Raw genomic sequence first — 13,752 nt, forward strand, 5'->3', positions numbered from 1 at the left:
AACTACTTCCAGTAAATAAGTTGCTAGATTATTGATTATTCGATTTATTGTTAGATTATTGATTATGTGCTTGAATGTTTGATCATATGAATGCCTATCATTTGTAAATTGAAACTTGTTAGTAGATTAATTATTAGATTATTGAAATTTGTTTGTTAATAGTTTCATCCTTTAATACACCTGAATATATCTCCCCGTATATATTGAAAGCTCATAGATAGCAAGTGTAAGGATCTTGTATTTCTAACGATGATTCACGTAATTTTATTTTGTGCTCGACATTTAAGTATGTTTTAACTTTTTATTACACGATTAGATCTAAACTGAACGAAACTTTTTTTTTATATAGTATAGCAATAGACAATCAACATCCATGAAAAAAAATTGTGAGTTCGTTACTGTTTAGATCATTCAGTTTAATTGTTAAAAAACATTTATTGTAATTTTAAAAAAATTAAACTTTAGGTTGGTTTTACTATTTAAAGAAAACTTAGGAAGTTTTCGGTAAACAATATTTACAATAATCTATTTATAATTTTATAAGAAAAAATAACCAGTGGTAGTAACAATATGGCAAATATTCGGTCATGTGTGGTGGTTATCTAAGCGGACATCCCCTATGACCAAATGGCTTCAACTGATTGCCCTACACCTTTCATTCTCTTTCACATCGTCAAACTATTAGCGTCTTCGTCCTTGATGCCCTCACGTAAGACTATGTGTTACCATCACACTATAGGCGTGGATGGCAAGCCACATTAGCAAACAAAGCCCTACAACACCATTACACACCGGCGCAGAAGGCTGCGCCCGGGGAGCTGCCCACGGTAGAGGGGGGGGGGGGGGGGGGGAGATCAACATTTTTTTTGTAGTTTGACCCTCATATATATATATATGTGTGTGTGACACGTAGCGGTTGAAATGGGACGAGAAAATATGTATAAACCATACCGTTTTTTTCCTCCGGTCGGCAGCGCATGTTGAAGCTTAGTGTTGGTTAAATGATGATGGCAGGATGGTATACAACTTTTTTAACCCTTTTATATTTTTTCTATTTTCCGTCAAATTTATAGTTTCATTAGTTCGATTCAAGTTTTCAGAATACTAGAAGTTTGTGGACGTGTTCATTATATATCTCTTCAAACTATTTTCTCCTAAAAATGTATAACCTATTATACGCTTGTCTAAAAACTCTAATTTGTTTACAATATATATATTGTTTACAGCCTTCAAATCTATTTCTTATTGAAATTTTAAGAGTGAAAAAGAAATAAATAATGCTCGAAAATCACTTAATGTTCGATCGAAAGATACTCGATTTGATTTTGACTCGTTTGAATTTCAGTCTTTTGGTTCGGTTCAGTTGTAAACGAGCCAAGCAAACAGTAAGCTTTTGCTCGGCTCGTAAACAGCCTAATTACAATTACCCTACAATCCTACATGTTATTGTTAAGTGGGCCTTTTTGGGGTCAAGTATAAAAGCCCATAACATATCCAACAAAACTTGATTTTATCTTTTGCTGATAAATGAAAAATCACAATAATTTCAGTCTGTTTAACCTTTTCTACTTTATTTATATTATTTTTGAGAGAAAGCAAAGGTAAAGCTAAATTGTCATTATTTAATTGAAATTTTAATGTAATCAATCCTTGAATTTTAGTACACTTGTACCGGTGTGCAACCTCAAGTGGTGAGTTGTTTTTTATTTAGTTATAAGTAAATAATACAAAACTTTTTGGAGCCCAAGGTCTCGAGGGACAGAAGTTGGCTTAAGTGGGTATTTTTGTTTTTCATACAAAAAAAAAAAGTAAATAATTACATGATCACCAGGACTGTTCGTTATGGGAGCCCTTAGGGTTGCCTTTGGGCGCGGAAGGCGTCGAACAACGCAAAGGTGCGGAAGGTGGGGGCGAGGTGGAGGTGTGGTCACGACGATGGGCGCGAAAAGGGTGAAAAGTGGTGGGGCCTTCCTCCCATCGGCTGTTTGACCGTTGTTTTAAAAAAAAATCAATTCAATTTAACCATTTTCTATATAAATTCAAACCATTTTCTATTTTTTACTCAAAAAAACTCTGAAATTTTCACACCATCATTTCACTCTTTAAACTTATAACATTTTCTCTAAAAATTATGTATTCCGAATCATCTTCGATACTCGACTACTACCCCGATCCCGACATTATTTCATATTCGGATTCAGTGATGCGATATTTAGTGCTATTCGATAGGCTGCCTAACTCTTAGTCGAGCATTGCGAAAGTTCACAACCACGAACAAGACGACCACATCGTCAACGGAATCATGTTGGTGCTCATGACCGGTTGACAAAAGATTATTTTTCATCAGACGTGACTTTGATTCAGAATGATTTCGGCGCCGTTCTCGGACGACTCACGAACTATTTTTACGAATGGTTGGTGATTTAGAACACGGTTATGCATTTTTCTAACAACGTGAGGACGTGAGAGGTAAACCGGGATTTTCTCCTATGCAAAAATGCACGGCGGAAATTCGTCCAATAGCGTAAGGGACTACGAGCGACGCCATGGAAGAGTATTTACAGATGTCGGAGACAGTGGGTCGTGAAGCGCTTCACATGTTCTACGAATGTGAGTATTATTATTTTAATTATTTGTTTCAAAACCTTCTTATTTTGAGTGTAAATTTTATAAACTTCGTTAAATTTATTAATATTACGTATTCCTTAACTATCATAAAAAAATATTTGAGGAGGCTGACCCAAAGTGACATACAAAAAATATACGAGGTAAATCAACAAAGACACGGTTTTCCAGGGATGCTTGGTAGCCTCGATTGCACACTGGCCTGGTAAGCCTGTCCAATTGCTTGGTAAGGTCAGTATCATCGGAGTGATCATGATGATCGAACAATTTTGCTTTAGGCAGTTGCATCATTTGATATTTGGATATGGCATGCGTTTTTTGGGATGCCTCGTGCAAACAATGATATAGTTGTGATAAATGTGTCCCCTATTTTTGACCGCGTTATAGACGGAGTTGCACCAGACATCCCATTTTCCATGAATGATGTCAATACGAATATAGACATTATCTAGTCGAGGGTATTTATCCGGAGTGGGCCACTCTGGTTCTTAGCTTTACGTGTCCGACTAACGATAAACGTCAACATTTCAAGAACAAATGAGTCGGCCAGAAAGGACATCGAAAGAGCATTCGTGGTATTAAAGAAACGTTGGCCTACCATTAAACAACCAGCTCGTTTGTACCAAATAGATAAGTTAAGAAACATAATATACACTTGTATTATTTTACATAATATGATATTGTGTCACACCCCAATCTAGGGCTTAAGAGTGTGACACCTAGTTGGTACCTGTTTTGTAAATACATCAGAGTTTAAGGTTGCAACGCGAAAGACTTGATTAAAATATTATTATATTCAAAATACGGGGAATAAATATCCGGTGGTTGGTATAAAAGAGTTTGGAATTATAAAACCATAATTTACATAATTTTAATATCAAAAACTCCATCTAAGCCATCAGATCGTCTAATGGCTATCTCTTGTCACCAAACACCTACTCTTGAATTCCTGTACAACAGTTTATAAAATACGTCAGCAACGCATGCTGGTGAATACGTTGACAGAAATTAATTTTGATACTTAATTATCCTCCTGAGACATCGTAGGTCTCGGCCCAATGTGTCTTAGGAAATAACTAAGTTTTGAAAGTCTGAATTACTATTATAAACATCCATCTCAAATCGAAACCACTCAGCAAACACCACAGCGTCGAGGACTTGGCAACTACCAATCTACACAAGATAATCCCCTCTCCAACATTACTTAGGTCGGGCCCAACGTGTCGGAGGCATTAGCAAGTGTGGTGTGGTATGCTCACCGTCTACCCACATATGTAAGGATCCAGATACACGTATACGACAACCTAAGGGCCAGCGATTACATTTGTTTATAAAGTTTTAGGGATACATAATCCCATGTAAACATTTATAAGACTCAATTTATAAAGTTTTCTTGTAAAGAGTTTGGACGTATTCATCTTTGTTCTTGATCAGTGTGTCTCACTGATTTATGCTTCTTGGTACCTGGGACCTATAGTACGAGAATAACGTTTTATAAATACTAGATCAACGATCAAGCTTCAGACCTTTAGTCTGGTTGCATAACCTTTACTTTGATATTCATTTCTTTATTAAACATAAGGACCTCTAGTCCCTTCTTTGTTCATTATTTATACACCTTGTTTCTTTTTCATGAAGAAACGTATATATCGAGCTTCTTCTTTCATAAGAAACATTTATAGAATCTTTATAGAAAACAAAGAAATAATATTTACCCGTAATCTTGTCTTATGAAATCTATATTTCACCTTATTATTTGATTAATGTACGAGCTATATCCCCGACTAGGGTTTAAGCTATATATAATAACATAATCGGGCGAAACCCTACCTTTTATGGCTTGTTTATATGAAATGCTTAAGCTTGACGCGGACAACGCTTCTAATTATCGTTGAGAAATTGAAAGAAATAAACCGACAGAGGTTCCACTACTTGCATGTGCTTCGGGACAACGAACACTTCGGAACGTCAGGATTGTGGCATGCATTTCGAGGTAATATGTCTGATTGGGGTGTGATTGGACGAATGAGAATTCATCCTATGGCCACCTATTTATAGGCAGAAAAAATGTTCCTTCACATAGCACGAATGACCGACATATTGTTCGTTCGTGTTAGCGCGAACGGATAATAAACAGCTTCAGGCTTCTTTTATCCATCGTGTAGCTCAAAAGCATCTCTTCAGATCGCACGAAGTAGACCCATAGGTCTGGTGTGTTGCCAACTAGGCTTGTCATGTATCACCATGTGGTGACACGTGTCCTTTGACGTGTTGCCACGTGTCCTTCCACGACACGAATAATTCACATCAAGTGAAGGAAAAAAATTCAAAATTTCATTTTTAGTCCCTGGACTTTGGTAGCTCGTCACGTCTTGATCTAAATTCCATCATTTAAAAATACTAAGGCGGCTTGCGATTATGCGAGCGTGCAAAGTGCGCCATCAAAGGGCCACATCGCCCGAGCCTGTCGGGTGCTTCGCACCCTCTGCTAAGACCACCGAGAGTGGTTAACCAATAGCCACATAAGAATATTATGATAGAAACCTTCTTTCTTATAAAGAGCTTCTACTTTCTTCTCTCTTTCCATGTGAGATGAAGTTTCTTTATCTCCTTAACATAAGATGTTTATCTCATTTCTCCATTATCTTTTGAATATTTTTGGTCTTTCATCTTTATAAATTTGTCAAATTAGGATCGAAATTTTGGGGATGTTATATCGGAGGACTCAGGTAGAGCAATTTGTCAAAGCGAGTACAACGTTGCGTCAGAGCCGATCTCAACACTAAACGAAGATGAGAAACTTGCTAATTTATTAAGAACACAAAAAAGGAAAACGACTTTTAGTCTTCGATCGGATTTGGTTGGACATCTTTGGAGGAACAAGCAAGATGACGGCGACGACTAAAATAATTTTGTATTTTTTTTTGTTTTTTTATATGTTTTTGTATTATTATTGTAGTTTATAATATTATTGTATTTTTTTATTTTTGTGTTGGCTTTTTTTTTATATGAAAAAAAAAGTTGGGGTTTCAAAGCCCCTCACCATAAAGGGGCATCATAAGTTGGGGTTTCAAAGCCCTCAGTGCCTATGTGACGCTGATGTGCCATTGCGGAGGGGCTTTGATGCCCCCACCATAGAGAACGGCCTAACCAAGCCTTCTTTGAAGCCCCTTCTATTAGAGCATTATCAATTTCACCATCTCCATCTTTATAATTACACTAAAAATATTATATTTTTTCTTTTCCATTCAATTAAATAATACATTTTTACACATTTATTATAACACTTTCTCTCTTTTTCACTCACAACCAATTTCAAAAAATATTAAAAAAATTATAGAGTGTTACTAAAAGATTTTTCAAATATACAGAAAAATCAATACATTTTCTCTATTATCTGCTCACAATATCCTAAACCACACCCTAAACTATAAAAAAAGCCCACTTACACTATTTGATGAAAAGAATATGAATGCTCTTACACCCCTTTTAGGTATTTATGGGTGAGAAAAAAATGTATATATATTGGATCGCTTATATGGCATCACTTTTTTTCTCATTGAAGCCTACCAACCAAGCTCCGAACACATAGCCTAACGGTAGTTAACGCCCTTTGACAACCAAAAAGATGATGAATGGCCATGAGTCTACAGATATCTTATGCTATGACTATTTAAGTATCTATAAATAAAATTCATTTGGAAGAAAGTCAGAAACCATAATATATTACTACTACTACTACGTACGTTTATATATAATTTTTGTAATTTATGCTAATTAAGACCGCTCGACACTCTGCAGGCCGCTATTTTACTATATTAAACCAATTCTTCTGCCATTTGACCACCCTCGATTTATATCTCTTTCTTCTCCATCAATGGAGCCCGACCAGCCACCGTCCGACGACCCAAAGCCACCTTTTACGACAAGATCATACGAATGTCATTACTGCAAAAGAGGTTTCACCAATGCACAAGCACTTGGAGGCCATATGAACATCCACCGTAAGGACAAAAACAAGTCCAAACACCCTCCGCTAATCCTTTTTCGATATCTAATCAAGGAAACTGGCTTTCAGCCGCTCCACACGCTGATGAAATTAAGAAACCACTAGCACTTTTCGACCATGGGGTTCCGAGAAACATTAATCAATCTTCATTGCAGGATGAGGATGAGGATGTGGACCTTGAGTTAAGATTGGGACATACTGATCAACCACAGCCGGAATCTTCGTTCGAGAAGAATATTATTATTGCCACCAGAAAATTCTTCTGACTGCAGCTTCAAATTGTTTATTATGTTTATTCTTTCATCTTCTGTTGATTTGTTTTGCAAAAGACCAAGAAACCGTTCTTGCTGTTAAGGTTTCATATTTGTTTTTACTTTACATGAATTCATTCTTTTGTTCGTATTGGACAATCTACGTACGTGTTTGTTGTTATTCATGAGTTACTGTATGTCTATAATTATTCTTTTTTGTCAGTCTTTGTGCCTTTTGATCGATGATTCCACTGTCTTTGCCTTCTTTTGGATGTTTTTAGATTCTGTCGCGGTGATTAAATTAAAATATTATATTAAGTATTAATATGTTAATAATAAATAATAAGAATGACGTCAGGTAATGGTCGATGAAATTGTCACGTACCTTCTGTTGTTTCTAGATCATTTCAACGTATACTTACCAGTGATCTTTCAATGAATGTATATGTACACGTACTTAATGTACATGCACTCGATATTATCCTTTTTAAAATAAGAAAATGAAACTAATTAAGAGAAAAGAAAAGAAAGTCTGAAGAGAAAAAAGTAACTTTTGTTAATTTTATGGTTCTCATTTATCGCTACCTACATGTACTTACCTGATTTTCAACATAGTATTGGGCTTAAAATGAACGTGAATTTGTGTGTGCACAATGAAACAAAGCATGAAATGATAATCTAGTTCTTGTTGTCACCGATGCCACTGCTACAAAATAACCATCAAATTTGTAGCAAACATCCATTTTACAATGAATTTGCTACGGATAGGGCCGGTGGTCATAACTCTGGTTGCGAGTTGGTAATTTGTTTTGCTACATAACTTGGCTACATAATCATATTTGCGATCGCTATTTTAGCTACAATTTGCTACGAAAATTACCCTTGTTTCACTTTCACCAAGTGCTCCCTTGATCAACTAATTTGAATTTGATCAAAATAAGACTATAGTGGAAAATGTATATCAGAATCCATATCATATAATTAACAAATATGTATTACACATTTAAGTTCACAATTATAACAGCTATTTATACGAAAGCAGAAAAGTAGAACAAAAATATAAAAAATAATGTGCCACATGGCGAGCATGCAAGATGGTAGAAGATTTCATGTGAATGGGCTGGCGACAGGCCCACAGTTACAGCTTGTTACACTCGTACAAAGAGAAGATCTTCACTGGAATTGCCACTGCCCGCTATTTACGTCTAAACTGCCAATCAAACGACAGTTAGAATTTATTATTTTATTTTATTCCATCACTTTCAGTTTAGACAAACCATAAAATCCCCCGTAAATTATTTTAGCATTCAAATCATTTAAAACCTAGAAATATGGCATTTTAATACCATTTGATTAATTGTTAAAATCGAGTAATTAAATTAATAAAAATGATGAACTTAACTGAATATTACAGATAAACAAAAGTGTGTTGTTGTGGAAGTTTCCTATGCCTATTCTGGCTGTATCTTGGGTTCGCTTAATGGAGTTTTGGCTTAAATCATGTGTAGTGAGCGATAAACACATTGTCTTGTCACAAAATCAGTCGCTAGGCACCATTACGGAAAGGGGCGCCAAACCAATGGAGGAAGCGTCACTTCAATGGCGGGCGTTAGAGGGGGAGAAAGTACTAATGGGTTGACCATTACTTTTTTCCAACCAATCACACTTATCTATTCATATTTTAATATTAATAAAGATTAAATAACTTGGTTAAATCATTACACACGTTTGATGGTTTAATTAGTAAATACCCTTCGTCGATGTGGTCTAGTGATATGAGTCTCTTATTGTTTATCATGATGTAAACAAGTAGAGTAGCTACTTACAAAACATTCGAGATCAGCTAGTTAAAAACTCAAATTATGATATCAAGCCAAGGTTAAAAGAGCAAGAGCTATAGCTTGGATCTGAGCTTTACATATATCGTACTTTTTAAACATACTGTTGACTTTACTTCAAAGTTAAGTCAACATCTTCCAAAAATTCTAGACGATCATAACTTTCCCAAACATATTAAACATTAATATATATTTTTTAAATCGCCCTTGAATACGAGCATTATATAATACAAACAAAAAGTTTTGTGTCGTAAAGTCCTGATTGGACAACTTTGCGGCAACGTATTGATAATTTTTTGTTTGTTTTATTTTAGGTCTGTAACAAACGTAACGAAAACCGATAGAATGTAATTTTGTTTTGTTTTGTTTTAGTTTCGATACCATAACTAACATGATGGAAACCGACCAGATTCGAGTATACTCAGCGCGCTTTGTTTTAGTTCTAGTACTATAACAAACATAGCGAAAATCGACAGGTGATTTTGTTTTTGTTTTTAGTTCCGGTACCGTCACGAATGTGACATAAACCAACCGAATTTCTGTAGGCACATTGCCTCAATGCCCGGGATCAACAACGATCGGGTTTTACCAACACCCGAGTTTTACCGGCTAACACCACCCCATTGGTCCACCTCAAATTTTATTATTTTTTTAATTTTGGTACCATAACACACGAAACTGGAACCAACCGAATTCGCATTGACTCACCACCTCAACACTTGTGACCGACAACGCTTGGGCTTTACTACTGCCCCGGCGCAATGCGCTAGATGAAACACTAGTTATATTATATTTAGTTAAAAGGTTACCTCATAAATATATATATCTTACTTTTTAATGCTCCATTTCCTCCCATAAAGTCTTCGTCATATGACTTTTTAGGCTCATCTTTAGACCCTTACTCTTTCTCTCGATAGCTTCTAGATTCTCATATGATCGTACCCATGACCCGTTGACTATGACCCTCCCTCACCCAACTATACCATTGATCACCAATCCCGATTTAGATTTGAAACCTTCCTTCAATTTATCCAACATCATCACCCACAACCATGATAACCGCCACACATACTATATTTAACCACTCAGTATATAAGCAAAACCTTCATGGCCTCATGTCACCCATCTTCTACGTCTTCGTCCCTTACGCCTTAAAAGGATCTTCTGGTTTCGCCTAATCGTCTTTACCTTACCTTCTCCCACTGAAGATCCCTTCTTCGAAGGTTCAAATTAAATAAGCGATCCAGCAGCCAACGCACCACACAAGTAGCTACTAATTAATGAAAGAGAAAATTTCTAAAATAACCTATTTTGACCAACTTTTCTAGTAATAGCCTAGGTTTTCAAAAAAAAAACTCAAAATAGCCTATTTTTTCCCTCAGATCCGACGGAAACAAGAACTGATCCAACGGATTAGTATAGCTTATTAGATGCTGACACGTATTCAAATTTTCTAGCGGGTTCGATGCTATTTTAAGCTATCCGATGGATTTCGTGTTTTAGGCGAAGTAATAATAAGCAGCTGGATCTGGCGATTCAGTTCATGCTCCCGTCGGATCCGACTGTTTAATTTGTCCGTCAAACTCAAGATTTTTAATTCGGGGGTTTTTGATTTTGATTCTAGAATGAAACTGAACACTATGATTGTATTCTCCTCGAAAAACTAAACGATTTGCATTATGGATTTGCTTGATTTTGTGGATAAAGGGAGATGGAGTTTGGTTATGGAGGTTTAGGGGCTCAGAGGAGAAGATAAATTCCGTCGGATCCGACGGTTCTAGCTATAATGAATTTCGCCTGATCCATTAATATGTTGACACGTGGCGCGATTTTAAAGGCCCACAAATTCTATCGGAACGTGTTGAAATTCCGTCGGATCCAACGGAAAAATAGGCTATTTTGAGGATTTTTTTTTTGTAAACCTAAGCTATTTTTGGAAAAAATTGGTCAAACTAGGCTATTTTGAGGATTTTTCTTTAACGAAATCATAATATTATTCTTTACTATGATATAGCCTGTATAATACACAAGTGGTTAAAAAATATAATAAAAAAGTTAAATTGAAATAATATACGTAATAACAAACCTTATGAATTCATAAGGTAAAAATAATGATAAATAAATTTTATAATTCATAAATATATAAAAAATTTCATTTAATACAACATTTAAAGTTTCATTTGTAATTTTGTTAGTAATTATATAATTGGTAATAATATTAGTTGGCATCCTAGTTGACTACTCTAATTAAATGACATGTGATAGAATAGTTTTTTGCTTTAATAGTATAGGTAGATTATATCACATTTGTAATTCATATTAGTTAACAGGACACGTGATGTAAATGTAAACGTGGTGCAATACAAACTTGAAGTACCCAAATGACTAATACGAAAAGTATAAGGACGGCATGGAAGATCTCAATGAGCGGTTTGGTGGTGATCTAAAGTTCAATGTCTAAGTTAAATAACTTGGTGCCTAATCTATTTATTTATTAAATTTATTATAATTAGAATTAGAAGTTGTTTGGGTTTTCTAATTCGAAATCGTCTTGTTTTCTAAGTTTCATGTAGCCTATAAATATGACATAATTTTTTTTGTTTCATGGTATTCCATTCTTGTTTATTATTAACTAGGTTAAATACCCGTTTATATACGGGTTGGGTAAACTATATTAACAAAAGAACAAAACAGTATGAAATATTTAGACCAATTTGATATTAGATGAATGAATATGAATATGTATTACAACGTTTAATAAAATAAAATAAAATTTTCATAAAACAATAAAAGAAAAAGAAAATTAGATGGTCAATTTTCATTAATCTATAAAAATTTCTTCACATACAACATTGGTAGTTACCTTCTTCATCAAATATTAAAAGATTGACTCCATCTCTAGCTTTAATTTAGAAAGTGCGACATAAATCTCTAAAAACTATCCTTGTATATAACGTTTAAAATTTATTAAATCAAACGTTTCTTACTGATAACAAACGATTACCTTGGTTTAAAAAGGCACGCCCCAGGCGTGAGGCGCTCGAGGCGTTTTGGAAAACGCCTTATTTTACATAAGGCGATAAAAAACGTGAGGCGGCCTGAAGTGGCGCATCAACGGGTGAGGCGTGAGGCGTTTGAGGCGGCGATTCATGTAATGCAATCTAAATTAGATTGAAAATATAATCGCTTAGCCCCATCCTTTGTTTTTATTAATCTTCAATGCAAAACAAAAATAAAGTGAAAATTTCATACTTTGAAATTAATTATTTTATCTAAAGGTATAGGCTTTTTTTTTAAGAATAAAAGTGTGAGTTCCAATATTACTTTCGGATATGATTTAGGCTTCTATAACACGGTTATCATATTGCATGTTCACATATAGTTTAGTTTCATTGCATAGACCAATTTTCTAGTTAATATTTTAAGCAACATCACTTCAACATCGACTTTCAAACTAATCTATAACTTGACAGTCTTAGATTTTATGACCATTTAAAACATTAGGAAACAAATACTTTCTTGTAGTGTATCATTTTATGTCTGATAGATACCATCTGAAGAATAGTAATATTTTTTTATCTCCCATAAACATGGATAGCAAACGTTTGCTAATTTCTTGAACGACCTTATTTTTCGGTGCAAGTATAACTTGCTGACTAAAGAAATCTATATTTTTGAAATCTTCAATAATAGAAGAATATAAAAAGTCAATTTATCATATGATTAATAGTGTGATAATGTCTATCATTTGTATTCCAAAGATAAGTTATTTTATCCACCTGAAAAAAAAACAAAACATGCAGTCTAATGTTTATATTTTTGGGGATTTTTAAGATGATGAACTTAACATAAATGATGGGTAGATTAAATAGTCAATTAAAAAAGAAGTTGTAAATGTCTACTTTTTTAAACCAACCCGTGGACAGAAACTCATTCTAATTATAAACTGTTTTGACCTGAACCATGTTTGATATTTTAACCGGTTAAATAAACACACTCGTTTAAGTTAACATAAACACTTAGAATACATTAATAGTAAATTTGTCTTTTCAACATGAAAATTGGTTACTTATAAAAACCTAATATTAATAACTAATATAACATATTTATGTAAAACAAAATAAAATAATTATGTTGGTATTAAATTGTTTAAATCAAGAAAGAATTATTAAAAAGAGAAATTAAAAGATTAAAAAGTAAAAAAAATGAAATACAAAATTATTAATAAGAAAAAGATTTGTCAAATACATTTAATATGAGAGAGAGGAGACAAAATTTTTATAAAGATTAATTTGGTGAAGACATGTGGCAATTAGCAAGTTTTATTTATTATATAGTATAGATAAAAAGAGTCGCATAAGGTTTATGCAAATCGGGTTCGGGTTTGTTGATTCACTTATTCAAATGAGTTCAATAGTAAATACTACGTTTACTATATAACCAATCATCCTGTAAAACCATAACTAGAATACAATCAATACACCTAACTACAATTTACACACAGTGTTCTGATTCTCTTTTAAGTACCTTTTGAAATACAAATATAGCCTACAAGATCTGCAAGGGTAGTCAGAATGATGTTAGGCATGTGCATTTATTTCTTACATGATATTCACTTGCGCGTACAGAGAAATACACAATTTGTTAAGATTTGTTAAGCTTTGATGGGAGCCAGAGGAATTTAAGTCAAAAAGAACATATATTCAAATTGCTAAACTAGGATAACGCCTCTTTTCCGTGCTCCTTTTTTCAGTTAGCTTGAAGAATCCCTCCACGACTTTCATCTTCCAAAACTGTAACAAAAAATCGAAATCTTGTTAAACAATGCAATATTCAGTGCCCATCAAGGAATTCAGCATTGAATTGTGCAGTATGGTGATAAGCACCTTATACAACAAGTAGATTTTACCTCCATGAAAAGTTCCTGGAAGCTGGAACTCTTTATCATGCACAAAACTGACCTTGATCACCGAGCGATAGAGGAGTTCGAGTTACAAATCAGTCCCGGTTGAGGGACGGACCTGGATTG

Source organism: Bidens hawaiensis, unplaced genomic scaffold (assembly GCF_021521415.1).
Source record: "Bidens hawaiensis isolate Kalapana, Puna unplaced genomic scaffold, B.hawaiensis_p1.1 tig00031475_1, whole genome shotgun sequence".
Taxonomy (NCBI): Eukaryota; Viridiplantae; Streptophyta; class Magnoliopsida; order Asterales; family Asteraceae; genus Bidens; species Bidens hawaiensis.